The 24,848-nt window shown below is 46.8% G+C and overlaps 1 protein-coding gene and 1 pseudogene across 1 annotated transcript in view; one reads left to right on the forward strand and one right to left on the reverse strand.

The window, feature by feature from the left end:
* The window catches only part of LOC144697848 (uncharacterized), a 682,240-nt gene that overhangs the window by 18,127 nt on the left and 639,265 nt on the right, over positions 1–24,848 (forward strand). The window lies entirely within an intron of this gene.
* LOC144698397 (uncharacterized) lies at positions 2,628–5,899 on the reverse strand (annotated as a pseudogene).

Genomic DNA, 24,848 nt, shown 5'->3' on the forward strand with positions numbered 1-24,848 from the left:
AGTTATACAGGGCACTGGTGATACCACATCTGGAGTACTGTGTATAGGACTGGTCTCCTTTTTTAAGGAAGGATGTAAATGCATTAGAAGCAGTTCATAAAAAGTTTACTGGACGAACACCCGGAATGAGCAGGTTGTCTTGTAAGGAAAGATTGGGCAGACTAGGCTTGTATCCACTAGAGTTTAGAAGAGTAAGAGGCGACTTTATTGAAACATAGAGGTTCCTGAGGAGTCTTGACAGGGTGGATGTGGAGGGGATGTTTCCTATTGTGGGAGAATCTAGAACTAGGGGGTCACAGTTTAAAAATAAGGGGTCGCTCATTTAAGACAGAGATGAGGAGAATTTTTTTCTCTCAGAAGGGAGTGAGTCTTTGGAAGTCTCTTCCTCAAATGGCAGTGGAAGAAGCGGAGTCTTTGAATATTTTTAAGACGGAGCTAGATAGATTCTTGGTAAGCAAGGGAGTGAAAAGTTAACAGGGTAGGCAGGGATGTTGGGTTGTGGTTACAATCAGAGCAGCCATGATCTTATTGAATGGCGGTACAGGCTTGAGGGGCTGAGTGGCTTACTCCTGTTCCTAATCTATAGGTTCATATCAGTATCTGCAGAACTGGACAAGAGCACTGGAAGATACGGGTATGAAGATTATTTAGTTTTTATTCTTTCATGGGATGTGGGAGCCGCTGGCAAGGCCATTATGTTGCCCATCCCTAATTGCCTTTGAACTGACTGACTTGCTAGGCCGCTGCAAAGGGCTGTTAAAAGTCAACCACATCGCTGCGGGGCTGGAGTCACATGTAGGCCAGACTGGGTAAGGAAGGAGATTTCCTTCCCTAAAGGAGATTAGTGAACCAAAGATCCAATCCATGGGCTGTCAGTTTGAGCCTTGGGAAGAGAATCAGAGTGAAGGTGTAAAGATTATGGCCAAAGACATGCAGAATGTGAGTAGCTTCAAGTACCTGGGGTCAGAGGTGGCAGAAGATGGAAGTATGGAAATTAAGAAGCGGATTAGCTCTGGTTGGAGTAATTGGAAGAAGTGCGGTGTAGTGTGATGTGATAGAAAATTGTCACTGAAATTGAAAAGTAAGAATCTACAGGACAGCTGTGAGACCGGCCTTGTTATATAGAGCAGAAACTTGGACAACATCAAGAAGAGAGGAACAATGACTGGATACAATTAGACACAGAGGCTGAGATGGACGTGTGGAGTGACAAGAAAGGGCAAGATCAGAAACCAGTACATCAGGGGGTCAGTGGAGATGGTGGAAACATCAAAGAAAGTAGCTGAGAAGAGATTGAAATAGTCTGGTCATCCACTGTGGAGAGAGAGAGGAATTGTGGTGAGGTGAGTGATGGACATGGGACTGTCAGGAAGAAGGAGAAGAGGAAGGTCTAAGACAAGATGGAAAGATGTGGTGATCAGAGAGGGAAATGCAGTGGGATTGGAAGAGGAGTGCGTGAGTGGCAGGAGGAGATGGGGAAGGTGATCAAGCAGCATTGTGGTGACCACAAGTAAAATGGGAAGAACAAGAACAAGAAGATTTTTTTCTTCTTTCATTGGACGTGGGCGTCGCTGACTGGGTCAGCATTTATTGCCCATCCTTAGTTGCCCTTGAGAAGGTGGCGGTGAGCTGCCTTCTTGAACTGCTGCAGTCCATGTGGCATAGGTACACCCACAGTGCTGTAAGGGAGAAAGTTCCAGGATTTTGACCCGGTGACAGTGACGGAACAGCGATATATTTCCAAGTCAGGATGGTGAGTGACTTGAAGGGGATCATGTTCCCATGTGTCTGCTGCCCTCGTCCTTCTAGGTGGTAGAGGCCGTGGGCTTGGAAGGTGCTGTTGAAGGAGCCTTTGTGAGTGTCTGCAGTGCATCTTGTAGATGATGCCACTGTGAGTTGGTTGAGGAGGGACTGAGTGTTCAAGATGGTGGATGGGGCAGCAATCAAGCGAGCTGCTCTGTGCTGGATCTTGTGGAACTTCTTGAGTGTTGTTGGAGCTGCACCCATCCAGGGAAGTGGAGAATATTCCGTCACACTCTTGCAGATGGTGGAAAGGCTTTGGGGAGTTTGGAAGTGAGAAACGCGCTGCAGAATTCCCAGTCTTGACCTGCCCTTCTCATCACGCTATATATGTGGCTGGTCCAGCCCAGTTTCTGGTCACTGATAATCCCCTGGATGTTGAAAGTGGGGGATTCAGCGATGGCAATGCTATTGAATGTCATGGGTCGTTGGTTAGATTCTCCCTTGTTGGAGATGGTCATTGCCTGGCATTTGTGTGGTGCAAAAGTAACCTCTTACTTAGCAGCCCAAGCATCAATGTTGTCTAGCTCTTACTGCATTTAGACATGGACTGCTTCAGTATCTGAGAAGTTGAAAATGATGCTGAACATTGTGCAATCATCAGCGAACATTCTCACTTCTGATCTTACGATAGAGGGAAGGTCATTGCTGAAGCGGCTGAAGATGGTTTGGCATTGGACACTCACCTGAGGAAATCCTGCAGCTATGTCCTGGGATTGAGATGATTGATCTCCAACAATCACAACCATCTTCCTTTGAAGAATATAAAAGCTCCCAAAAAACATGGTTCAGTCCTGGAGGTTAACAGCAAAACAAAATCACAGCAGCTACTCGTGAACTCGCTGGTGTATCAGCAGGTGGGATGATTGAGTGAATCCCTTCCCACACTCAGAGCAGGTGAATGGTCTCTCCCCAGTGTGAACTCGCTGGTGTCTCAGCAAGTATGATTACTGAGTGAATCCCCTCCCACACTCAGAGCAGGTGAATGGTCTCTCCCCACTGTGAACTCGCTGGTGTCTCAGCAAGTATGATTACTGAGTGAATCCCCTCCCACACTCAGAGCAGGTGAATGGTCTCTCCCCAGTGTGAGTGCGCTGGTGTTTCAGCAGGTTGGCTAATTCAGCAAATCCTTTCCCACACTCGGAGCAGGTGAATGGTCTCTCCCCAGTGTGAACTCGCAGGTGTGTCAGTAGGTGGGATGACCGAGTGAATCCCTTCCCACATTTAGAGCAGGTGAATGGCCTTTCCCCGGCGTGAATTAGCTGGTGTACAGTGAGGTTAGATGATGTTTTGAACCCCCTCCCACAGTCAGGGCACCTGAACGGTCTCTCGTCGGTGTGGTCACGTTGATGGGACATCAGTTCTCCGGAGCTTTTATAGCACTTGTCGCAATCTGGGCATTTAAAAGGTCTCTCCCCAGTGTGCACTCGCTGGTGTATCAGCCGATGGGATTACTGGGTGAATCCCTTTCCACAAATGGAACAGGTGAACAGTCTCTACCCAGTGTGAATTCGCTGGTGTACAGTGAGTTCAGATGATCGCCTGAACCCACTCCCACAGTGAGAGCATCTGAATGGTCTCTCATCAGTGTGAACATGTTGATGGGACATCAGTTCCCCAGAACTTTTGTAGCACTTCCTGCAGTCTGGGCATCTAAAAGGTTTCTCATCAATGTGAGCCCGCTGGTGCGTAAATAGGTGGGATGACTGAGTGAATCTCTTCCCACACTTGGAGCAGGTGAACGGTCTCTCCCCAGTGTGAACTCGCTGGTGTATCAGCAGGGCAGATGACTGAGTAAATCCCTTCCCACACTCGGAGCTGGTGAATGGTCTCTCCCCAGTGTGAACTCGCTGGTGTATCAGCAGGGTGGATGAATGAGCGAATACCTTCCCACAATCCCTACATTTCCACAGCTTTTTCCTGTTGTGACTGCTTTTATGTTTCAACAGGCCAGATGATCAGCTGAAGCCTTATCCACACGCAGAACATGTGTACAGTTCCTCTCCACTGTGAACGGTGCTTTTACCTTTCATGCTTAAAATCTGATGAGGGTCAGATTACAGTAAATTGAGCGACTCCGTCAAATATTGACGCAGTGTTGGGTTTGTGTTTCCTGACTGTAAATGAAAGAGAACCGAAAAAAATCATAAAAGCAAGTTGTGAAATTGAACTGAAGCTGCTAGGTTGTTGTAAAAACCCAACTGGTTCACTAATGTCCTTTAGGGAAGGGAACCGGATACCCAGTCTGGGTCTAACAAGATACTAGACATAATGTGCGGAGGGACACAGAAAGAGAGAGAGAGACAGACCGATAGAGACAGAGCGAGAGAGGCACAGAGAGCGAGAGAGACACAGAGACAGAGGCATGGGAGAGGCAGGGGGTCATGATGTGAAGGAGAGACATCTTATCTGTTTACAGATTGACCAGAACTTTGGCAGAATTTCCCAAACCCTCAATCTCCATCACCTAGAAGGACCAAGTTAGCAGGTGTAAGTGCACAACATCACCTCCAAGTTCCTCTCCAACTCACACACCATCCTGACTTGTCTGACATCCTGTACTGGATGAATAGAAATACATTTCATATAAATACTGGGAAGATTGAAACCGTTGCCTTCAGTCCCTGCTCCACCCCGTAGCCACTGACTCATCCCTCTCCTGAGCAACTATTCTGCGGCTGAACCAGACTGTTCACAACATCAGTGTTATTTTTCGTCCCAGACTGAGCCTCCAACCACATCATCACCAAGACTGCCTATTTCCAATTCAGTAACATCACCCGATTCCAACCTAGTCTCAGCTCATCCGCTGCTGAAACCATCATCCAATCCTTCGTTGCCTCTAGACTTAACTATCCTAACGCTCTCCTGGCCAACTTCCCACATTCAACCTCCTGTAATCTTAAGGTCATCCAAAACTCTGCTGCCCATGTGCTTACTCCACCAAGTCTTGTTCGCCCATCACCCCTATGGTTGCTGATCTACGAAGGCTCCAGGTTAAGAAGCACCTAAATTTTAAAATTCTCATTCCTGTTTGCAAGTCCCTCCATGATCTCACCCCTCCCTCTCTTTGTAACCTCCTCCAGCATCAAACCCGCCAAGATAATTTTTAAAATCCACCTTTCTGACCAAACTTTTGGTCATCTGCCCTAACATCTCTGTATGTGGGCTCAGTGTCAAATGTTGCTTTATAAGACTCCTGTGAAACATGGAAAGCACTATATAAACACACATTGTTGTTGATTTGGACATATGTCACCATTCCTTTATCATGAATGAGTGAAAATCCTGTAACTCCTTATCTCACAGCATTGTGGGAGCACCTTCGCCACATGGACTGCAACGGTTCAAGGTCAAACATCATCTTCTCCACAGGTAACAGTGCTGTGCAATTCAATGACTCAACGATTTTTCTTTTCCCACCTATTTCCATTATTTTTAAATGTATTTCCATCCATTGTTTTATCTCTACCTTTTAGCCTTTTTCGATTCCTTCACCCCACCCCACCCCCACAAGGACTATCTGTACCTTGCTCGTCCTGCTTTCCACCCTTAATTAGCACATTCCTTAGGTAATATGACCACCTTCAACACCTCTTTGTCATTTTGTCTATGACATCTTTTGGCTATCTCCACCTATCACTGGCCCTCTATCCAGCTCTACTTGTCCCACCCCCCTTAAACCAACTTATATTTCACCTCTCTTCTATTTTTACTTAGTTCTATTGAAGAGTCACACGGACTCGAACCGTTAACTGTGTTCCTCTCCGCAGATGCTGCCAGACCTGCTGAGTTTTTCCAGGTATTTTTATTTTTGTTCGATGTCTCAACGATTCTTTATAGACATTCCCTGTTCATCAGCATGTTCCTTTACTTTTTAAGCACTCCATGCTCAGTCATAATTTTTCCTTCATATGCAGACATTTCCTGACAATTATTATTTTTAGAGACGCTCCCTAACCGTTATCATTTACCCTCCATTTACAGACGCTTTCTGAACGGGCTGACACTGCGCGTGCGCAATGGCCTCGCTGGCCTCTTCCCCAGAGTCAGACCCGAGCGAAACAGGAGAAACCGGAGAGTCGGGCATAATGTTCATGGTTTCTAGTCGCGTCTTAGGTGGAAAATGTTGCCGGTTTTATTTTGGTTTCTGGATCCATACTCGGTCTTTGTAAAAACCTCCCTTTTAAACCCGCTCGCTCGAGTTCTCTTACCGTCTGTCGCCTGGGCCTGCGTATGGTCAGATTACAATGTATGATTGACGGCAGTTCCAGGCCAATAGGAAAAGGGGGCGGGACTGGAGGACAGCGCCGGAGCGGCTGATCCGCCAACCAATCAGGGGCGGGGCTGTGCCCGGATCTCCCTCATTAGCTGAAACTCTGCATCATTTTGAAAGCTGATTTGTCAAACTCCAGGAGAAAGCTGGACCTTTCTGTTTGTGGCTTTAAACAGATGAAATCCTGTGAGCGAGGAGCAAACATTTCTTCATAGTCAATGGGACTAGCGGAATAATATTTCGGCACAGACAGTGAAGGGGACAAAGGATCGGTCAGCCCAGTTCCCAAAGAACATGGCCTCGCTCTTCCCACGATTTACCTTGGCTCCCGAGGCCAGTTCGAACTGGTCGCAGATGTGCATCAGTCTGCGCACCGACAGCGGATCCGAGCAGAAGACGGCGACGTCGTCCATGTACAGGGAGGCTTTTACCTGAGTGCCTCCACTGCCTGGGATCGTCACTCCTCTTATGCCCGGATCCTTCCTGATGGACTCGGCAAAGGGTTCTATGCAACACACGAAAAGGACAGGCGAGAGAGGACAGCCCTGCCTGACTCCAGATTTAATCGGAAAGCTATCTGTTTCCCACCCATTGATTGAGACTGCGCTACTGATGTTAGTGTAGAGCAGTTGGATCCAATTTCGAATTCCCTCCCCAAACCCCATTTTGGAGAGCACATCCCCCATGTAGGTGTGCGATATTCTGTCAAAGGCCTTCTCCTGATCCAAGCTGATGAGGCAGGTATCCACACCCCTGTCCTGTACATAGGCAATCGTATCCCTGAGCAGCGCCAGGCTGTCAGAGATCTTCCTGCCTGGCACAGAGCAGGTCTGGTCAGGGTGAATCACCAATTCCAGAGCGGATTTGACCCGGTTGGCGATGACCTTGGACAGAATCTTATAGTCCACATTCAACAGTGAAATGGGTCGCCAATTTCTAATTTCCTCCCTTTCCCCCTTGTGCTTGTAGATGAGGGTGATGATGCCTTTCCTCATGGATTCTGACATACTACCGGCCAGGAGCATACTCTCGTACACTCCTAGCAGGTCTGGGCCGATCAAGTCCCACAGAGCCGAATACAACTCCGCCGGCAAGCCGTCGCTTCCGGGGGTTTTACTCTTCTCGAAGGACTCGAGGGCCTTAGTCAGTTCATCAGGAGTTAGCGGTTTGTCCAGGCTCTCCCGCGTACTGTGGTCTAAGACCTCCGTGATAGAGGACAGGAAGGACTGGGAGGCCGTGCTGTCCGTGGGCTTCACGTCATACAATCCGGCATAAAAGGATTTGCTGATCCTCAGAATGTCGGACCGTGATGACTTTACTGAGCCGTCTTCTTCCTTCAGGCTGCTGATCACAGAGCGCTCTCTGTGTACCTTTTGGAAGAAGAAACGTGAGCACGTCTCATCCTGCTCCACGGAGCGGACTCTGGAACGGAAGATGATCTTGGAGGCCTCCGAGGCAAAGTGCGAGGCTTGCTGGCCCTTCACCTCTTGGAGCTCCTCCTTGACATCGACCCCCATCGACTGCAGCCGGAGCAGGTTCTGCATGTTTTTCTGGAGTCGGGACATTTCCCTCTGTTCATTTCTAGCTTTCTGGGTGCCTTTGAGGATGAAAAACCTCTTGATGCTTCCCTTGATCGCTTCCCACCAGTGTGTCAGGGACTCAAAGAGGGGTTTCACGGTTCTCCAACCTTTGTAATCCCTCTTGAGCTCCTCAATGTTCTCTGGGGTCAGCAGTTGCACATTTAGCTTCCATGCCCCCCTGCCCACCCTCAGGTCCTTCTCCAAGTGGCAGTCCGCCAGAAGGAGGCAGTGGTCAGAGAAGAACACCGGCTTGACCTCGGTGGATCTGACTGTGAATGCACGGGACACAAACAGGAAGTCTATCCTGGAACGAATGGACCCGTCTGGCCGCGACCAGGTGTATCTACGCTGCGCTCCGTCTGCAGGGTTGCTGAAGATGTCGTGCAGCTTGGCATCCTTAACTGTTTCCATCAGGGATCTGGACGTAGCGTCCAATCTGCTGCCGGCCCTGCCGGATCGTCCAGCCGCATCAATGATGCAGTTGAAGTCCCCGCCCAGAATGACCGGCCTGGAGGTCGCCAGCAGCAGTGGGAGCTGCTGAAAAACCTCCAGCCGCTCAGCCCCTTGTGCCGGGCCATACACGTTAATTAACCGGAGTGGAGCGTTCTTGTACATTACGTCTGCTACGAGGAGTCGCCCGCCCACCACCTCCTTGACCTCGGAGACGGTGAAGTTGCCTCCCCGCAGCAGAATACCCAGGCCGGAGGAACGAGAGTCGTTTCCGCCCGACCAGATCGATGGCCCATGGGACCACCATCGTGACCATTGCCTGTAGGAGCTGAGGTGCGGTATCGCACACTCCTGCAGAAACAACAGGTCAGCTTTGACCTTGGCTAGGTAGTCCAAGGTCGCAACACATCGCGTAGTAGATTTAATGCTACGCACATTTATGGATACAATCTTTAAACCCATTTTAAAGCATTTATTCTCCTACCAAACCCACTGTCTCTGAGAGTCCCAGACCTTTAGTCTGCTCCTTCATACCCGTAGTGAGCTCAAATTCCTTCACTTTGGATGGGCTGAGGTAGATCTCCTTGGCCGTGTTCTGCTCCGGTGGCATCTGGAGGTTCACGTAGAGAGTGGGTTTTGAGATGACCTTTGCTGGAGAAGCTTCTCCAAAACTCACCCCCTCTGGGGTGTTGCTGTTCCCGGCTTCCTGGAGCTGGGGTGCGATGATTGCCTCACTGCTCCCAGATTCCAGGGGCTGTGGTGCACTGGCCTCCTCAGGTTGCAGGCAAAGTTGGGGTGCGCTGGTCTCCTTGTTGTCTCCAATTTTCTGGAGCTCGGGTGTCTCGTCCTCCAACGCCCTGGAGCTTTGCCGCCTCTTCTGTCGGTGCCGCCCTGGCACTTCATCATCCGAAGAGCTGCTGCCCTTGTCATCCGTGTCGGATGGGAGACGCCTCTTGCCGCTTCTCTGGGAAATGCCTTTGCTTCTTCTTCGCTCCCTCTTACTTTTCTTGTTCTTCACCGTCCGCCACTCCCCCTGCTGCTTTTCCACTGCTGCCTCCTCCTCCTTTGATTCGCTGTCCTGAGGACTGGGAGGTACAGGGGGTAGTGCTGCTGATTGGCTCTCTGTTGCCTCGATCTCTTTCTCCACCTTGTCTCTCTCTGTGTCCTCCTTTGTCCCGTTAAGCTCCCTGGGGGCCTTGGTGGTTGGAGTGACACGAAACATTTCTTCTGCTTCCCCCTGGTCGGCTTTGGCTGCCTGTGCGTAAGTACGGCAGCATTTGGGGCAGGTCCTGTAGAGGTGACCTGCCTCGCCACACAGGTTGCAGCACTTGGCCTGTTTGCAGTCTTTTGTCTGGTGCCCTTCCTGTTTGCAGATCTTGCAGAGGGAGGCGCTGCAGTTGGCCGCCACATGACCAGCCTTGCCGCATGAGCGACAATGCTTGGGTTGCCCAGCGTAGACCAGGTAGCCACGGTTTCCCCCGATAGCGAAACTGGAAGGAGGGTGGAAAATGGCTCCCTTACCATCAGTCTTTAGCGTGACCTTAAACAGGCGTTTGCCTGTCCAGATCCCCAAGTCGTCTCGAATCTCGGTGCCGCTCCCCACCTTATCGAAGTACCTGGTGAGGAAGGTGACCACGTCGGCGACAGGGACGAAGGGGTTGTACACATGCACCATCACCACACGTTCCCGTTGCAACGGCAGAGAAAAGTGCGGCTCCGCCGTCAGGATCTTCATCTCCGGCAGGTCTCTCTTCTCCTCGAACACCCTCAGGAGCCGGACGCAGTCTGCCACCCGCTTGAACGTCACGTCAAAATAACCGCCTTTGCGGGAGTCATGCAGGGTGAAGATCTCCGGAGCTTCGAAGCCGCACGCCTTCAACAGGATCCTCCTGGTGAAGAAGCCCCGATCCATAGGTGATCCTCCCTCGCTGTGGTTCACCGTGACTCGGACGGTGATAGGTAACCCTCGGTATGGATTTGGATTGCGATTGGTTATAGCCCTTCCATCCCGACCTTGCCTTGGCAGGACCATGGTGTCGCCCCTGCAACACTTGATCTTAGCCAAAAGGCCGGCCTGAAGGTGCTGGGGATATGGTTCGGAGGGACCGGGGCATGCGTTAGAAACTGGAAGGAGCGAGTGGCTATGGTGAAAAGGAAACTGGGCATGTGGGAGCGACGCTCCCTCTCCATTGCGGGTAAGAACCTGGTCATCAGGTGTGAGGTACTCTCGCTGTTGTTGTACGTGGCGCAGGTCTGGCCCATTCCAGACTCCTGCGCGATGGCGATCACTCGAGCCATCTTCCGCTTTATCTGGAGGTCGAAAATGGATCGTGTCCGCAGGGACGCGATGTACAAGCCTCTAGATAAAGGGGGAAAAAACGTGCCCAACATCGCCCTCATACTGATGGCCACCTTTGTGTGTGGCTGCATCAAGCGGTGCGTAGACCCTCAGTACGCAAACACCAAGTGTCACTACGTGCTGAGGTTCTACCTGTCCCCGGTGTTGCGAAGGATGGGTCTGGCCACGCTGCCGCGGAACGCTCCAAGTAGTTGGACCGTGCCGTACCACCTGTCCCTGGTGGGAAAATTTATGCAGAAAAACACCTTTGACCACAAGTCCATCAGGCAGTGGTCAGCACGTAACGTCCTAGAGGCCCTGAGGGAAAAGGAGAGGGTGGACCCTGTGGGATGGTTCCCCGAGCAGACTGTCAAAGTCATTTGGCAGAATGCCTCAGCGCCAGAACTTTCCAACAAGCACCAAGACGTAGCTTGGCTGGTGGTGAGAAAGGCCCTCCCCGTCAGATCCTTCCTACACGCCAGGAGGCTCACCCCCTCTGCACGTTGCCCTCGAGGTGGCTGTGGTGGGGAAGAGACCGTTGTTCACCTCCTTGTGGATTGTGCCTTTGCAAAGAAAGTCTGGAGAGAGATGCAGTGGTTGCTGTCGAGGTTCATCCCGAGCAGTTCGGTGACACAGGACTCTGTGCTCTACGGGCTGTTCCCAGGGACACACACCGAGACAAACATCGACTGCAGCTGGAGGATCATCAACTCGGTGAAAGACGCGCTTTGGTCTGCCCGAAACTTGTTGGTCTTCCAGCACAAAGAGTTGTCCCCGACCGATTGTTGCGGACTGGCACAATCCAAAGTCCAGGACTACGTGCTGAGGAACGCACTAAAGCTTGGGGCAGCTGCCGCAAAGGCGCAATGGGGAAGGGTCGCTGTCTAAGACCTTTCTACCACAGCGCACCGAGAGACTGGGAACTGTTTAGAGCCCCTCGGGCTGTACAGATCAAAATGAAAGGCTGTAAATGATTGTAATACTGTTTGTACTGATGCACCTGGTGATACATTTTGTAAAAGTTTAACCTGGATTGTACCCTTGTAATGTTGTGTTTGAAATGGTTTGGAATGTGATTGAAGATATTTTATGAATAAAGTATATTTTTACAAAAAAAAAAAAAAAATATTTCGGCACAGACTAGAAGGGCCGAATGGCCTGTTTTCTGTGCTGTAGTGTTCTATGGTTCTATGGTTCTACATTTGATCGTGAAATGGATTTATTCAGGACAGACAGCAGGGATTATTTCAGGAAATGACAGAGTGTAGCGATTGTTTCTCTTTGAACTCATCCCTTGGAGAACAGTGTGATTCATGGAAGAATTCACAGGCTGTTCAAAGCTCCTTCCTTATCTGGAATTATTCAATTCCAGCCGATTTGCTGGTCCGGCTTCAACCGGAAGAGTTTGTTGAGCTCTCACAACTCACCCAATGGGAGTGGACAGCCAGACCCACCGGATGGACCTATCCTGCCTGATATCAACCCAGAATGAGCTGGAGAGCCGTCTCCAATCACCAGGACTGCCTGCAGAGGGGTTTCTGACTCAGAGGCGGCAATGTTCTTTTTTTATTAATAACCCTAAATCCCTCAAGCTCCATTGAACTGACAGGGTCTCTTTTCTAAATCCACTTAATTGTTTAAATGACGTATTGATTTTACTTTGCAGCTTAATTGTGGCACTTACATCATCTAACCACCTCCTTCATGTGAGAGTGCAGAACTACAGTAGCTGCAGAAATCACACCTTTCTCTATCCTCTATCAAGCCTCTCCTCATCCCCTCAGAATCAAACTATTCCTATCTTTGCCCAGTATTTTCATTATCCTACAATGAAACGTCTCTGTTTATTATTGCTTATTTATTGTGAATCTGACCAAGCTGCTCCAATGTTCATTTTAATTCAGTTTGCATTATGTTTACTCTTGGTCTATCATATTTGCTTCTGTTTCTGCCTTATCTTCTTGTTCAGCCTGCTTTCACTGGAGTGAGCTTTCTGTGGTCAGAATTCAGTTAAACGACCTGTTCAGCTGCATGTATTCTCTCAGTGCCCTGGTGCCTGTGTTATTTATTTGGACATTGTTTAATACTTCGTCAGCAGTCTTCCGATTCAAGGATGACATCTACTTCAGGTGGTGAGTTTCTGTTGTGGGTCTTCTTGTGACTGAACAGACTGATTCTTGACCTGCAGATCTTTGGACTCATGGGGCAGGACATCCATGAAGTATTGGGAACTGGAGCGCATCATTTGCTTCCATTTCTTTCTTTCTCTGCTGCTGCTCATCATTAACATGTTGTGACTCAAAGTGTGATGCAGCTTGATGGAAAAGTTGTTGCCATTCTGAACAATTGGGAGAAAGCTCCTCCAGGTCATGAAGGTCAATGCTTCTGCACTACAAGGTGAGCAGGCTGCAGAAAATTGGTCTGTATTTCATTGAATATTGAAATTTCAGTGGTGATATGATGCTGGTTTTTAAAATGATCACTGTGCTTGTGAGGGTAGATACAGGGAAAATATTTGCTCTGCTGGGGAATCCAGAACAAGGAGGCAGAATCAAGCCTATAGAATATGGAGTGAAATCATGAACAGTGTGTTCAGAGAAACGTGGAAATCAGGACCAATCTCCCCAAAAGGCTATGGATGCTGGGTCTCGCTCACTCTCTCCCTCTCTCTGCATTTCACCATCTCATCTCTCTCTCCCTCTCTCTCTGCATTTCACCATCTCATTCTCTCTCTCTCTCTCTCTGTGTGTGTCTCTCTCTCTCACACTATCTTTATCTTTATCTCTCTCACTATCTCTATCTTTATCTCTCCCTCTCTCCTACCGTAGAGGCCAGAGTCTTGTGTAGGCCCAGACTGGGTGGCAGGTTCCCTTCTCTGATGAACATTAGTGAACCAATTGATCTGTTAGGGCAATCCAGCAACTTTCAATGTCATTTTTCCCTAGTGTTGGTCCTACAAATTCACAAATTTTCAGTTCAATTTCACAACCTGCCCTTGTGTTTTTGTGGGCTCTCTACCACTTCATCTTTTCTGTTTTAAATCAGTTTCATAGCGTATTAGAAGGGGAGGATTTACAATCAGGAAACTGAAACGAACGTCATACCAGGGGATCTGATGGAGTTGCCTAATTTATCATCGGACATTGAACATGGAAGGAAAAGGCACCGTTCACAGTGGGGAGAAACTGTATACGTGTTCTGTGTGTGGATGAGGATTCAGGGGATCATCTGGCCTGTTGAAATACAAGTGCAGTTACACTGGGTAGAATGTGTGGAAATGTGGGGAATGTGAGGAAGGATTGAGCTACCCATCTGAGCTGGAAATTCACCAATGCAGTCAGACCGGGGAGAGGCCATTCACCTGCTCAATGTGTGGGAAGGGATTCACTCGTACATCCACCCTGCTGAAAACACCAGCAAGTTCACACTGGGGAGGGGCCATTCACCTGCTCAATGTGTGGGAAGGGATTCACTCGTACATCTACCCTGCTGAAAACACCAGCAAGTTCACACCGGGGAGAGGCCATTCACCTGCTCCGAGTGTGGGAAGGGAAAACATCACAGCGAGATAACTGTCTGAATGCAATGGTAGAGAAAGGAATTGACAACCAGAAGCCGAAGGGTCCAATGCTTTCCCATCAATCAATAACATCATTCACAGCTTCCATTTCTTAGCTGCACCTCCTTCCAAACATTGTGATCCATTTTCCTCAGGCTGTGTTCCTGGGTTTAATATTTTCCTGCTTTGTGACCTCATTCTGAAATCAGATTCGCTTCCATCTCCAACACAAATTGAGTTGCAAACCTGACAGACAAACAATGGAAAAAAAGTCAGTCAGTGACACAAATCCCATGGTGCTCATTTTCAGATTCACAACAGCCAGTTTCTAAATAAAAAGACGGAATTTCACAGTGAAAAGGATTAGAAAGTTGTTTTTTTTAGAAAGTTCTGATGAAGTGTCATTCGGACTTAAAACGTTAACTGTGTTCCTCTCCACAGATGCTGTCAGACCTGCTGAGTTTTTCCAGCTATTTTTGTTTTCGTTTTAGAAAGTTGTTGTTTATTTGTGACTCCCTCACTCGGGTATTCTGTAAATGCTGCTCGGAGGTTTAGTGACCGGGATATAAGCTACCTGTGTTTTCCTGAGCCTGTGCTCGGTGTATAGGGAGGTTTAGCCCGTGTTGGAGTATCTTGCATCCCAGGGATGGACAGTAACCCGCTGATTGAAGCTGCTGTCGCTGCTTTCTGCTGGCAGCGGGTGATTGGAGAGTGTGGGGCCGGAATATTGCTGCTTCTCCGCTTTTCCCTGTCCCACTCACTGTGGAGCCGAGGAAGAGAGAATCACTGATGGGTTTGTTTGAATCTCATAACTTCATATCTTTTCAATGGGTTAGATATAGGTGCATGGCAGGTCTGATCCTTTTCTCTTTACATTTGAAATATTCATAAGAAAGCGCCTCTTTGTCTGGGATCACTGAATAACAGAAGCACGAGCCTCGATTGTGGACTAATTTCTTGAAGCCAATATGCACCTTGATTACCCAGAACTGTGGGGTGATGAATGTGATGGGCTGACAAACAGTGAAAGCTTCGTCCCCGGGTGGTCTCGAATCACCAACCTTCCGGTTAACAGCCGGACACGCTGACCAATTGCGCCACAGAAAAACTCGCAAGATGTGTACTTAAAGCTTCAGATGCCGCTATCAGAATGATCATTGTTCTCTACGAGTTTTACTTTTCCAAAATAAAGGGTGAGGCATTGATTTGGATACATGGAAACAGCCTGATCCCACCCACTGCAGACACATCCACGTCACCCGGAACCAGCTCTCCTACAGTCTCCCTTCGAGCTTTTTGGTGTCTTGTCTGTCAGCAAGTATTCTGATTGTCCCGAAACCAATATTCGGTTTAAATTGCTGTAGTGAGGAGAATCCTTTCAATGTTTCGGATCAGTTAATTTCAATGATACATCAGAGTCATTGGTCCAGTACCTGATAGAAGGGAATGGTACCTTGAACGGTCAGTCGGACAGTTCACACTTCATTCTCCTCTGATCCCGGTCCCCAAAGATTTTCGAAAGATTCGCAAAGCTGGAGACTGGGTTTTCTGCTTTGGTTCCTTTTCCATCTTCCCAACTGCCAGCTGGCAATATTTTCTAAAATCTCATTGCAATTTTCCACCTTGCATCATGTCCATAGATGAGGAAATTCAGTTGTGTGGAGAGATTATAGAGACCGCGATTGTTCCCTTTCGAGCAAAGGAGGTTAACAGAGATTTCATGGAGCTTTTGAAAGATATGGAACAATATTGGAAGAGGTGCAGGAGTTTCTGCAGTGCCCATGCGCACTGTGTGATCATTAACAAAGTTTCCCAGACCCAATGACATCAAGAGTTGGACTTTAGATTCCGATATAGTTTTTGAACCATAAATGTATTTATGCAGCTGATTTCATACCGAACTTTCCAAAGAGATTGAGTCAGATCAAGCATGTCCTCGTTTTTCTCAGTCGCCTATTACAATCTAATTCCTCTTGCTGTACAACCTGTTACAGGGACTGTTATAGAAAAGAGGGAAAGGTTTGCTGCAGCTACACAAAGCTCTGGTTAGATCACACCTGGAGGACTGTGGATAGTTCTGGGAACGGCACCTTATGAAGGATCAATATTTGCCTTGAAAGTTTCAGAGGAGCCGCATTGATTCTGTTGGTGGGTTTGGAAATTGAAAGTTGTCCATCCGCAGCTTGTGGCACAATTTCCCCTCACTGTTCACTTCATGTTCATGTCGAACACACTCGATGCTGTTATTGGCTGAACAAGTCTTCTGTGTTATAACTAAACAGGCTGTTATTCGGCGCTCCCGCTCCTGCCGCCTGGGTTCGGCCCTCATCAGGGAATGTCGTTTTCTTGTTGCTGTGTGAACTGTCACAATGAACTGATCCCGGAGTCTCTTTCCCCCGGGATCGACAAAACCCGTCACTTCTCTTCCTTCATTCTCATTCTTTCATTCCCAGTTTGAGTCGGTTCTCCTTTCGGGTTCTTCAACAAATCCATTTGGACGGACAAGTGGCAGCTGAAATTTAATGTCCGGAAGTGTGAAGTGACTCATTTTGGTCGGAGAGGAGAGGAAACAGAAAATTAAGGTTACAATTTTAAAGGGGCTTCTATGTTGCACAGTGAGTGGTTCGGATCTGGAATATATCAATTCGGTTCAGTTCCACGAGGGGGTGGACGCATTTTACCATCGCAAACTTCATTCACATTAGTTGTGTAGCTTCATATTAAAAAGGTTCAGGGAGAAAAAGCAGGTTGGGAAGATGCAAGAGGAGATTGTTTCTTTCTGTATGTTTTTGCATTGGATGCCGTTCAGTTACTGAGCGTTACAAAGTGGACGGCGATTGAAATTTCCAGTCAAGGCAATGACAATTTTAGACGTCGCAGTGGCCAAGCGGTCTAAGGCGCTGGATTTAAGTTTCAGTCTGTATGGAGGCGTGGCTTGAAATCCTATCGCTGCCAGAGTTTCAGACTGTCCGTATTTTCAATCAATTTTGCCATACCCTTCAGTCATTGAGTTCGAGAGGGCTGCAGCACAGAAAAAGGCCCTTCGGCCCATCGAGTCTGCGCAGGTCAAACAAATACCTAATTATTCCAATCCAAATACTTCTTAAATGTTATGAGAGTTTCTGCCTTGACCACCCTTTCAGGCAGTGAGTTCCAGATTCCCACCACCCTCTGGGTGAGAAAATTCATCCTCGCATCCCCTCTAAACTTCCTACCCTTTACCTTAAAATCCGTCCACCAAGGGGAAAAGTTCGTTCCTGTGTGCCCTATTATGCCCCTCATAATTTTATGCACCTCAATCATGTCCCCTCTGTGTGCGCTCGGTGTGCAGTGCTCCATTCTGGCGGAAAGATCGAGGAGAGGCAGCAGAAATTGCAGGACAGCCAGGAATAGATGGGGCTGCATTTCTTCATTCCCTTCTGTAAACCCTCTGTCGTTTTATGTACAAAACATTAAAAGGTACATGGCGACGATGTACGGAACTGACTTGCTTATGTAATGGGTTTGAAACCCTTTAGAGTTTCCTGATACAGGTGAAGATCCGACATTTTGAACCTGCAATCTACATTTAGTAGTTTACATTTCTCACTGTTCCTGTTTTAAGAATGAATTACAGAATTGATTAACTATTAAATGGACTAAAAAACCTTTCAAACGCTTCCCAGTATTTTTCATTTACGTTCATCCGTTGGCATTCACCAAATTTGCAGATGGAAATGGAACAAAAACGGAGCCAATTTGGTGACATCCTTGATTTCTGGATGTTTGTCTCTCGTTAGGCCGCTGCCTCTATCGGTGTCTATGTCTGTGTGTGTTCCTCTGCGTGTGTCAATGTGATTCAGTTCCCTGAGGGGGATGAATGCATTTTTACCATCATAAACTTTACTCACTTTCATTGTGCATCTTCATAGTAAATCGCACAGAGAATAACAGAAGGTTTAAAAGTTGGAAGAGGGACTTAACCTTTCTGGCGCTGTTGGCGTAACCCATGGTTAAAATAGTGGACTTATCAAACCAGATGCTGTGAGTTCGATCCCTGCTGGTGCCAGTGGATAAAGTTTAGCTGATGGAAGCAGTGGAAATGTAAACTGTGGGGAGAAGTACCTCGGCTGTGAAGAGATTTAGACACGTCAGGGTAACAAGGATAGAACATGGGAGAATACTTTCCAGATGTGCAAAGCTATTAAGAAGGTCTGACAGAAATTGAAAAGTGCTGAACCATTTAGGCACAACAAGTAATTAGGAAAGCTAATAGAATGTTATCATTTGCTGTGAGGGGAATTGAAGTAAGAAGGTTATATTTCAGTTGTACAGGACAGTGATATCAGGAGTACAGTGTAGAGTATTAGCCTCCTTATTTAAGGAAAATGTAAATGCGTTAGAAGCAGTTCAGAGAAGGGTTACTGAACTAATACCAAGAATGGGCGGCTTGTCTTATGAGGAAAGGTGGCAGGCTAGGCCTGCATCCGCTGGAGTTTAGAAGGCTAAGAGGCGACTTGATCGAAATCTTTCAGATCATGAGGGGTCTTGACAGGGTGGATGTGGAGAGGATCTTTCGTCTTGTGGGAGAATTTAGAACTAGGGGTCACTGTTTAAAAATAAGGGGTCGCTCATTTAAGATAGAGATGAGAGAAGTTTTTTCTCAGAGGGTCGTGAGTACTTGTAACTCTCTCCTTCAAAAGGCAGTGGAAGCAGAGTCTTTGAATATTTTTAAGGCAGAGCTAGATTGATTCTTGATCAACAAGGGGGTGAAAGGTGATCGGTGTAAGCAGCAGGTTTCAATCAGATCATCCGTGATCTTACTGAATGGCGGAGAAGGCTTGAAGGGCCAAGTGTCCTACCCTGCTCCGAGTTCATATGTTCACATGTTCTTTGAGTCCAGACTGCTTCCCGGCTCAGTGCGCAAATGCCAAAAAGTCAAGGATGATTGAAATTTTCACTGAGCAAGATGTAAACTGACAGTGGATTCACTCGGTGCAATGGTGTGTTCCAGTTCTATATGTGCAATCATAGAATCAATTTCTATTTGTTGTTTTGAACCCAATATTTCTAATGGGCTGGATGTTATGCACATGTTTGTTCTAATTTATCCCATTTACAAAAATAAATATTCGAAAACTATTTGTGTGGGAGGTTACTGGATAACAGCAGGCCTGGAAATGGAGCAGAGAGAGAGGATCCCTGGGATGATCTTCAGTGAGTTCAGGAGGATGGTATCAGGGTGAATGGAGAAGGGAGAGACTATCCTTGGGGTGATGTTCAGTGAGTTCAGAAGAAAGGTATGAGAGGGAATGGAGCAGGGAGAGAGGATCCCTGGGGTGATGTTCCGTGAATTCAGCTGTTTGTTGCGCTTGGCAGCCTGGGAATTTCCACTATTTTTGCTCCCTGGTGTTCTTAATAAGCCCAAAACTGTGGTAATAATTTGCAGGATTACTGCTCGATAATGTGTCTGTGTCAGATCGGCCCTAGTCTCTAGGAATCTTCCCATGGTTTGTGTCAACGGTTCAGTCTGCGGTATTTGCGAATTTTTTGTTATTCATTTATGCGATGTGGGCGTGGCCCTCTGGGCCAGCATTTATTGCCCATCCCTAATTTCATTGAGAAGGTGGATTGTGACGTCTCTGCCTTGTGAGTGTTTAATTGGACAAGGTGGAGAGAGTCCAGGCGAATGCTCTGGGCGCATGGGTTCAAATCCCAACATGGCAGCTGCTGGAATGTGAAATCAATTATTAAAACCTGGGATTGAAAACTAGCCTCAGTAATGGTGACCATGACAACTGTCACCGATTGTCGTAAAAACCCATCTGCTGCACTAATGTCCTTTAGTGAAGGAAATCTGCCATCCTTACCCAGCCTGGCCGACATGTGTTTTCAGGTCGACAGCAACCTGACTGACACTTAACTGCCCTCTGAATTGGCCTCGGAAGCCGGGCTGTTCTGGGCGGCCTTGCCAGCGACACCCACACCTCATGAAAGGGTAAAGAGATAAAAAAAGTTTACTCTCTCTCTCTAACCCCTGCTGCACCGACCCTGGGAGTGTTTGATGGGTCAGTGTAAAGGAAACTTTCGTCCTCCATACACTGTCCTGTATGGGCCTTTGATGAAGCAGATCCCTGCTGTTTACAATTACCTGACATGTGACTGTGACAGACCTGAGTATGAGTGAAATCACCGAGGCTCCCCTCGCTGTGCAATCATCCTGGCTCTGGGGTTTGCCATAAAAAGGCAGAGGTAAAGGTGTATTAACACCAATGCGTCGCTGGATGGCGCAGTGACTCTTTCACTGAAGGACCTTGGGCTCCGAAGAAGCGTCATGAGGACTCGAAACGTTAACTCTTTTTTTTCTCCACAGATGCTGTTGGGCCTGCTGAGATTTTCCAGCATTTTCTGTTTTTGATTCACATCCCAAACAGGAATGGTTAAAAAAAATCTGGGAAAGGGGAGGAAACAGTGTAATAGGGGAAATGGAGCCGTGTCGATGGGCCTGGGGGAAAGGAGTTCAGCAAAGTCAGTTCGTTTCACATTCATGATTTATTAACAATTTCGGAGAACATTTTACAGAAAAGTTTATTTTAAAGTCAACTGGACTGAATATGATGACTGAGTCACACTGAGAACAGAACACATTCGCTCTGAGCTGCCAACTGTATGTACAGCTGTGACAGACACCAGAAAGAGAAAACCGGAGCTCAACATAAAGGGAAGGGAATAATTGTGAATGAGGAATGAGGAAAGCTACTTATTTACACATGAAATTCAAACTACTGGGGAATTATAAGCTACAATTACAACACAGCCATAATTATCTCGCACATTTCAAACAGAGAAGCGGAAATACCGTCCATGACTGTCTTAGTTACAAATTCGGAAACATGAACTGAAGGTATTTCATTTTTAGATTCACCGAGAGGACATATTTTAAATTCTTAATACAGAGATCTCAGTAAACGGCTGAGGAAAATCTACGGTGTCCAAAATTCAACTGATCACTTGATCTGCAAAAGAGGATAAAACAATGAAGCAGATGTTTAGAATGTGGGACATTTATGTGAGTGTTTTAATCAATGAAACATTGAGAGATTTTTCAAACCGCTTCTGTCAGTTTGAAGTGTGAGTGGATTGAATCTTCTCACCTTCACCAGAGTGACGGCAGTGCTGTAGAAAATGCTCAGGAAGAACAGGATGATGAATGTGGAAGCGGTTGTCCAGATGTTGCCGTTATCATCCTCAGAGTCTTCAATCCAGGTGCGATCTGTGGAATCTGCGAGGATATAACCGAGGAAATATAATTAGGTTGTTTATTAATCTAGGATATCTTTTAAAAATATACTCTTTACTCTTTCCTAAATTATTAATGCATTTTCTAATTTAATGTTCAATATATATCTACTGTTAAGCTCGTGAATTTCAGCAACCTATCTCTGTAACTATCTCCACAGCTGTTCTTCCTTTACATTCCTCGTATAGTCCGAGTCGGAAAATATAGAAAATTATCTTCAATATCATTTTATTTTCGAACAATTTCGTACGATCTATTATCGGAGAATATTATGATGGATATCAAGAGAGATTCACTGAGCAACTTATTTGGAAACTGTGAACGTTGCTTTTTAAAATCTCGGATGTGAGTTCCCATCTTGTTTGTCTATTTGTGATGGGAATGTTTGGTGCGTCATTAACTTAAATCAGTTTCTCAGTAAGAACATTGTTTCAGTGTGCTTTTCGGATCATTATGTAATAGGGACAATTGCCGGAGAATACATCGGTTAAAAAAGTGCATTTGACTTAAACCTTCTTCAATAGCCTGGCGTTTGTGTCATGCTTTAGCTTTTATGTATGTGTGCATGAGTATATCGAACCTTGCATCACTCTTTGTTTGTGTGTCCATATGTGTGTATGAGTATTGAGGTGTGTTCATTTGCCAATGAGTACTGACTTGTGCATTTTTGCGTCTGCGTCTGCATGTATATTTTGTTTTTTTGCCAATGTGTATGTATGAGTGTGTCGTTGTGTGTGTTTATGTATTGATATCTATGTTTATTTATTACTATCTGTGTTAATGTGTGTTTATGCGTTCTTGTCTGCTAATATGAGTGTTAGTGTTCCTTTTTGTGTTCCACGTATGTGTCAGGATATTAATGTCTGTCACAGCGTGTGTGTGTGTGTGAGAGAGAGAGTTTTTAATGTGTGCATTTGTGTGTCGATGGATATTTAGAACTATGTATCAATGTGTGTTTATGTTTTCATACGTACTAACGTGTGTTTTTTGTGTTCTCGTGTGTATAAGCGTGTTTCATGTTTGTGTCTATATGTGTGCCTGTGAATGTGTTAGTCTGTTCTTCTATGTGTTTGTCTGCCTGGGTGTTGTCTGCTCATGTGTGTGCATGTGTTCATGTGTATCCATGCACTTGTTTTACATATCCATGCACTTGTTTTAATGTGTATGATAGTGTGTGTCTTTTTGTCTGTATTTCTGTCATTGTGAATGTGTGATGATGCATATTTCTGTCCCTGTATGAGTCTGCTTGTCTGGTTTTATCTGTTTGTGTGTGTATGATTGTGTATATGTGTGTGTGTGTGTGTGTATGTGTGTGTGCGCGTGTGTATTTGTGTGTGTGTGATTGTGTATGTGTGTGTTCCTGTGCCTGCATTTGTGTGTGTATTTGTGTTTGTGTGTGATTGTGTGTGTGATTGTGTGTGCGTGTGTGTGTGTCTGCCTGTGCGTCTGTGCCTATGTGTTTGTGTGTGCGCATATGTGTATTTGTCTATGTGTGTGTTTGTGTGTCTGCCAGTGTTTGTGTGTGTGTGTGCCTATGTATGTGTGTGTGTGTGCGTGTCTGCCTGTACTGTGTGACTGTGTCTGCGTGTCTGTGCCTATGTGTGTATGTATGCATGTTTGTGCGCGTCCATTTGTGTCCCTTGTGTGCATTTTTACTATTTTTCCGAGTTTCACCAGGTCCCAACGATCGAGTTTGACCCTGATAGTGAAAATTTTGGTGAATATTTTCAATGTTCTGTATAAACGTGTTTTCTGTGAGGTGCAAGGTGATATCAGGTGAACGAATGCAAACAATCAACCATCTGCCTCATAAAATTCAGGGGCAGAACCGTGAACAACCCAGGGAGGATTTAATAACCAGTTTAGATTCGGATGATGGGAAATCAATCTTAGCATAAGATTAACTGGAACAAGAGTGTGAAAACTTCTTAAAGTTATGTTGCATAAATATATATTTTACAACATTTTAAGCATGATGGGACTTTAAAACCTGTGGCCAGTAAGCTAGAAGCCGACTTCTGCTGTTGGTAACTGGGTCCTTACAGTAGAGGCCCGATCCCTTCCAGATTCTCTGCTCGGGGACTGAGAGTCCAGTGAGTTAATAGTTTTGCTCCGTCTGGTTGGGTAAGCAATTTCTCTTTTGGTTCTCTCTGCTAAGAAGGTGGAGACACATCGGGTTAACCAATGACCTTCCTCGTCTTTCTGTTTAGGAAGTGGAGGTAAAATTGGCTAAAAATTTTCCTTTCAGTTTTCTCTGTTGGGGAAGTGGATATACAGTGGGTTAACAATTTCCCTTCCCCCTCTCTCTGTTGAGGAAGTGGGGGTACAGTGGGTTAACAATTTCCCTTCCCCCTCTCTCTGTTGGGGAAGTGGAGGTACAGTGGGTTAACAATTTTCCTTCCACCCCTCTCTGTTGGGGAAGTGGAGGTACAGTGGGTTAACAATTTTCCTTCCACCCCTCTCTGTTGGGGAAGTGGAGGTACAGTGGGTTAACAATTTCCCTTCCCCCTCTCTCTGTTGGGGAAGTGGAGGTACAGTGGGTTAACAATTTCCCTTCCCACCCTCTCTGTTGGGGAAGTGGGGGTACAGTGGGTTAATAATTTCCCTTCCCCCTCTCTCTGTTGGGGAAGTGGGGGTACAGTGGGTTAACAATTCCCCCCTCTCTCTGTTGGGGAAGTGGGGGTACAGTGGGTTAACAATTTCCCTTCCCCCTCTCTCTGTTGAGGAAGTGGGGGTACAGTGGGTTAATAATTTCCCTTCCCCCTCTCTCTGTTGGGGAAGTGGGGGTACAGTGGGTTAACAATTCCCCCCTCTCTCTGTTGGGGAAGTGGGGGTACAGTGGGTTAACAATTCCCCCCCCCTCCCTGTTGGCGAAGTGGGGGCACAGTGGGTTAACAATTTCCCTTCCTCCTCTCTCTGTCGGGGAAATGGGGGTACAGTGGGTTAACAATTTCCCTTCCCTTCTCTCTGTTGGGGAAGTGGAGGTACAGTGGGTTAACAATTTCCCTTCCCCCTCTCTCTGTTGGGGAAGTGGGGGTACAGTGGGTTAACAATTTCCCCTCCCCCTCTCTCTGTTGGGGAAGTGGAGGTACAGTGGGTTAACAATTTTCCTTCCACCCCTCTCTGTTGGGGAAGTGGAGGTACAGTGGGTTAACAATTTCCCTTCCCCCTCTCTCTGTTGGGGAAGTGGGGGTACAGTGGGTTAACAATTTCCCCTCCCATCTCTCTGTTGGGGAAGTGGGGGGTACAGTGGGTTAACAATTTTCCTTTCCCCTCTCTCTGATGGGGAATTGTTGAGATATGTTTCTGTGTGACCCTCACTTCAATTCCCAGTGGGTGCGATGCAGCAACTTAAAGCTGGCATCCATTTTAAAGGAATGGACAATAAGAGAAGCAGCAACACCGAGATCTAAATGTGCTGAGTTTGTTTGCCGGAAATAGGAAATTGTTAGATTTCCCCTCAGTGGGAGGAGAGATGGTGATGTTATTTTGCAGAATCCCGTGATGAATGAGCTTTACTCTGTCTCTAACCCAGGGTGTATCTGAGCTGGGAGCACTGGGTGTAC

Source organism: Cetorhinus maximus, chromosome 23, assembly GCF_964194155.1.
Source record: "Cetorhinus maximus chromosome 23, sCetMax3.hap1.1, whole genome shotgun sequence".
Classification (NCBI taxonomy): Eukaryota; Metazoa; Chordata; class Chondrichthyes; order Lamniformes; family Cetorhinidae; genus Cetorhinus; species Cetorhinus maximus.